Below are 6,210 nucleotides of genomic sequence, written 5' to 3'. Positions count from 1 at the left end.
GCTCTAATCTTGAGGGAATAAGGTACTCGTCTTCCTGGGTTCGACAAATACTCCTTGATGGGACTCCTCCAGTCACTAGCTAGATTGACATCTGTATTGAATGTCTCTACTTGAATTCCCATCTCCATGATGGAAGCATGTCTGAGCTTCTTGATCATTATCAACTTATGGGTGAGTTCTTCTGACATTTTCAAACCAGAGGCTATTTGAGCTAGCTCATTAACCTCCCAGTTCATCTCTCTTGGAACATGAAGAAAGGAGAAGTCATTGAATTCCTGCAGTAGTGGAACATCGGCTGTATAATATGGAGCCAAGCTGAGACTAGTGCCTTTGTATTCTTCTGATAGTTGCCTCAGCACGAGTTGGGAATCCCCTTGGATCAAGACTTCATCTGCTCTTAACTCCCTCAAGATCTCTAGGCCAATGACCATAGCTTCATATTCAGTCTGATTGTTCGTACATTTGAAATACATGTTGAAAGACATTGTTGTTTTGGTTCCCACAGGGGATATAATGACTACTCCTGCTCCTGCATATGTCTCGGTGCTAGATCCATCAAATTTCAAAATCCAACGGATTTTTCAACACTGAAGATTGGTAGATCTTGATCTATTTCATCCTTCACATCAAGACAAGGGTGATCTGCAAGGAAATCTGCAAGTGCTTGCCCCTTCACTGATTTTTGAGGATAGTACACCAGAGTAAACTCTGCCAAAGCCAGCGACCACTTTCCAATCCTCCCAGTTATGAACGGCTTATTCAACATGTACTTGATCAAGTCAGTCTGAGATACCACCAACACCCTTGCCCTAATCATATAATGTCGCGGTTTGGTACAAGCAAAATACAATGTAAGGCAGAGTTTCTCGATTGGTGAATATTTTACCTCAGTTGCATTCAAGAATCTACTCAAATAATATATTGTCTGCTCATATCCTTTGGAATTGTTTTTGTGCTAAGAAGCATCCAATGGAATCATGAGCGGCAGATAGATAAAGTTTCAGAGGTACACCTGGCCTTGGAGGCATAAGTACAAGGTTTGCATAGATACTCTTTGATACTCTAGAAGGTTTGTTGATGGTGTTCCTCCCATTTGAATTCATCTTCCTCTTTAATTGCAGTAAATCAAAAAATGTCTTAGATTTTCCAGCCAAGTTGGAGATGAACCTCATGAGATAATTCACTTGCCCCAAGAACCGCTGAAGCTCCTTTTTTGTTTGAGGGGATTTGGACTCCATGATCACCTTGGTTTTGTTCTGATCTATCTCCACACCTCTTTGGTGCACCAGGAACCCAAGGAAGTTTCCAACTTTCACCCCAAAAGCACACTTGAGGGGATTGAGTTTTAGTTGATGCTCCCTCATCCTTTGAAAACCACATATCTGTTGGAAATTAGGCTAAGGTATAGCAGCGGAAATATAAAAATTTTAACCTATTTCCATTTAACCCTAGGATCCGTTAATCGTTATTTCATATAAAGAGGGATAAGAAGAATTACCTTTCGATGATCAATCTACCGTTGTTAATGAAGTGCCCACAACTCTTCTCCGAGTTCCCGAGCACAAAATAGAACACAGTAAGATTAAGTTAGAATCAACCGTTTGAATAGCAACCAAAATAGATTGCCTCTAATTAATCAACACAAGATCAAAGAAAAGAGAAATAGATGAAATCAATTGATCGAAGGAAGCTATAGAAAATCTCGTCCTCGAACTGGGGGAGTCGAAATTCTCTTTCTCTCTCTAATGTGTATTTCAAAAATCCACTAGGGCTAGTATGCTTGACTTGGCCGAAATCCTCCTATAGGGGGTTATATATAATCACTTGTATCTAATCCCTAGTTAGATAGAATTAGGTTACTGAATAGGAATTCAATTCGGAATAGAATTCCTAATTATTATCTCACTATATATCTAATATATCTAGGATAATAATAATAACCTTATTGGATAATAATAGGAGCATTTATAATCTAATTAAAACTCCTAACTTATTTATCCTTTAATTAATTTAATTCATAATTCTAATCTAATTAGGATTAATAAAATCAAACTAATTATTTATGTACTGATATATATAAATTTCGGCCCCCTATAGTCCATGGGCCTTACTCGGCTCAATTGGGCTTCCATCAATTAATTAACATCCATCTCCCTTTTTGTTTCCAAGTCTTATGTGTGATCCATTAAGTTCCTACTACTTCTGGCCGTATACAACTATTAAATTAATTCTCAAAGAATTACATTTAATCTTTGCATAACGGAATGATATATAGAGTATGTGATTAGCAAGTCCGTAATCATTCCCCCAGAGTCCATAAGAAGACAGGTTGATTCTGTCGTTAACCTTTCCGTATTAGTTACAGTATAATTCGATCATTTATCAACTACATCCTTGAACTGAATTTTATGACTATGGATGATGTCAAGTCACATATAGCGAGACGTTCGTTTTACTTGTACAGGCCGAGTCAACTCAAATAGATAGGTTAAGTGAAATCTGTATTTCAAGTCTCAAGCTATCACCTTGCAAGGATTTAGAGTCGAGTATTCCACAAACGATCCTTGGATGTATCTCCCATTTATCGGGAGTGATAAATGCTCAATCCAATATATAACGATCCCGCAATCACTTCCTGTGATACCCAACGTCTACTGTTCACACCCCAGAGTCATCTCTGTTAAGGATCGTGTTACACAGAGTCAAAGCATCACATTCCGTAATCCAGAATACCAATTAATATTTGATAGGGATATTTTACCCCTATCTTTTAGCGTGATTTACAGGTTGATTTTGGATAAAATAAATAAGTTTAATTACAAAAATAAAGTGTTTTGATAAAATAAAGAAATAAAAATAGATTTTGAACTTTCAGTTAATTTCCCGTATTTTTGATTAGTTTTTGAAATAAAAACGTCAAGCTAACTCGGCTCGCAAGATTTGTATTTCAGGTGCGAGAAAGGAGCAAAAATCCACACAATACGCGGGGCATATTATCCTGTACGCGGGGCGTAAAACATAGTGCCAGAAATAATTGCCTTATCCGCAGGCACCATGTGGAACTGACTCAGCATACGCGGGGCGTATGACACATGTCGGCAATAATTGGCCTAATCCTGAAAGTCAGACTGCATTGTCTCCAAGAGTCAACTCTCCTTACACGGGGCGTACGACCATATACACGGGGCATAAAAGGCAGTTCTTCAACGTAAAAAAATCAGAGACTCTTTTACGCGGGGCGTACTTCAGCTACGCACGGCGTAAAAGCACCAATTCAAGCAATAAAACTTCAGAGACGCAAACACGCGGGGCGTATAATCCTCTACGCAGGGCGTGCTTGAGACAACGAGACAACGAATTGGTCCACATGCAGGAGATTTCTGACGGAATGGGCATTACGCGGGGCGTAGACCAATTTACGCGGGGCGTATCATGGGATTTCTGCACCAAATAATGTTGCTCCATACTTGTGCTTTGTGAAATTACAAACTTGCCCTTGCTTGATGTCTATAAATAAGAAGCTCTTGAACTTCATTTGACACCAATTACATACTAGGGAGCTACACTATACTCTTTTCTTTCCTTGTAATTTAGATTCAGATTTTGTAAGTTAAACTCTCCCCCTCGAGAGCTTGTTCGTTGTTCCGGCGTTCCATTGACGTTCCGTTCCACCATTCGTCACCAAGCTCGAGAGTTCCACCTCCACAACCTAGGAGACGGCTTTGAGTCTGGTTAGCTAGTTCCAAGGGCGGATTCTCCCTTTTACTTGCTAATTAGCTTGTACTCTTCCTATGTACTAGGCTTGGTTGTATTTCATCTAATCACTTTCCATATTCATAATTTATGATTTATGATCTCTACTTCCCTTTATGTGTTAATGTTTATTGCTTGTTTTGATATTGATAATTGATTATTGTGTAGGAGAACGCGATTACCGCCGCCATTCGGGCTATCTTTAGGGAGTTATATAGGTGTTGCCTTACCGGAAGTGACAAACCGGAAACCGTAGGAATTGACAAGCCATGGAACTTACGGGCCCTAGTTTCTAATTCCCCCGCATTAGACACGCCTTGAATAGGAATCACGTAGTCTAAGTGCTTCACGGGTCGGTTCTACTACACTTGGTCGTCTTTGCAAGAGTAAACTATTATCCGTATACATTTAGAGTCATTATTTATCATGGTTATAACTTATCGTAATCATCCCACTTCATAGAGTTTTAGCTACATAAATCTGTGTCGTCAATAGTGAGGGATAGTGTGTAATTGTGTCTTACTTAACCCCAAAGTAATTACCGCTTAAATAACATACGAAACCGAGTCGTCTAATACTTGTAATTATAAATCCCGTGGATTTGATACCCAGTCTTAACCGGATTATTACTTGATACGACGGGGTACACTTGCCCCTAAGTAGTCGTAGCGTCTAAGTAGAGTCAAGAGCAATTTATAAAGACCATATCCATAGACATAGCACATTCACCGCAATACACATTTAATCGTCATTAGAAAACTCTAGCACTAGGCGTCGCGCTATCAAGTTTTTGGCGCCGGTGCCGGGGATTTATAATTTCCTACAATATTAGACAAAAACGTTTCATTGTTAGTTTAAGCATTCTTTTTGTATAAATTGTTTATATATACTTTTGCTAACATCATTCTTTCTTGTTGATAATTCTTTTATACTTGTTTTACTTTATGCACACCCGATCTAAAAGTGATTCTCTCATACCTATTGATCTCGAAATTGAACGTACTCTTTGTAGGTTACGTAGAGAAAGAATGGCAAACCCCAACGCCGAGGTCAACCAACCCAATGGAAACCAAAGGCCACACGTGAACAACGTCCGCGGGGCCAATGATACGCGTTCGATGATGGAGATCCTTGCACCGCATCATCCCTAAAATCGTAACGGCATTGTCGCTCCCACGATCTCGGCCAACACATACGAGATCAAGACCAGAATGATCCAATTGATACAACAATGCGGTCAATTCGGAGGGGAACTCCATGAGAACCCCAACGAACATTTGGATAAATTTCTTATGTGTGCCGATACCTCTCGGCAAAATGGTGTTCCCGTTGAGGCTATGAGACTGAAATTGTTTCCTTTTTCATTGACAGGACAGGCGTTGGAATGGCTACACTCATTGGAGGCGGGATCCATCACGTCATGGGAAGAGCTCGAAAAGGAGTTCCTTTCCTACTATTTTCCGCCGTCCAAAACAGTCAAGTTATGGACCGATATCACATCCCTCAGGCAGTTGGAATGCGAGGCCCTTCACGCAGCTTGGACTAGGTTCTGGAAGTTGCTCCGAAACTGCCCCCACCATTACATCCCAAAGCACGACTTGGTAAGCACTTTCTACCACAGGTTAACTCCCACTAACCGTGTGACTATTGATTCCGCTCCAGGTGGGGATCTATTTCGGAAGTCAGCTAGTGAGGCCTACGAGCTCATTCATGAGCTCGCAAGGAAAAGTGTTCAATGGCAAGAGGATCGGCTTGCCGGCCCGTCGCGACACCAGACATTCGCTATGGAGAAAAAGGCTCCGAAAAGCTCCATAGCTGAAATGAACAAGAAGCTTGACTCGTTGATCGCCCAATTAAGCCTCAATAAAAGTGTGCAGGTCCTGATGTGCACTCACTGTGGTGGAGACCATGATGCGTTTAATTGCCAAATCGGTAGCCCCTTCGCCGGCGATGCCGAAAACGTAAGTTATATAGGAGGTAACCAAAGGTATAATTCCCATCCGAACTCCTATTCTCACCACAATAGTAATAATAATAACGGCGGATGTAGGCCTCGGTACCAACACCCGAACTTATCATACGACAATAATAATAATGTGTTGAGGCCCCCATCCGGCTTTGAGCAAGAATTTCGGGAAAACGGGCTCGGGCAATCACAAGCCGCGCCCGGTAATCGAAACGCTCCACCTTCCAACAATGTACACGACCAATCGGTCACGTCCTTGTTGAAGGACATATTAACCCGTCTTTCCGATAGCGAAGTGTTTTGTAGGGATCTTAGCCGCCAGGTGGCCCACCTAAATCGTCAACAACAAGAAAGGCCAATAGGAACCCTCCCGGCGAACACTCAACAAAATCCGCGGGGTAAGAATCGGGAATCCGGACAAGTGATAACGCTCCTCAACAATATGAGTTCGGACCCGTCAAGCTCCAACGCAGACGTCTTGCAATAAGCCG

Source organism: Euphorbia lathyris, chromosome 4 (genome assembly GCF_963576675.1).
Source record: "Euphorbia lathyris chromosome 4, ddEupLath1.1, whole genome shotgun sequence".
NCBI classification, from domain to species: Eukaryota; Viridiplantae; Streptophyta; class Magnoliopsida; order Malpighiales; family Euphorbiaceae; genus Euphorbia; species Euphorbia lathyris.
This window is presented reverse-complemented; position numbering follows the sequence as displayed.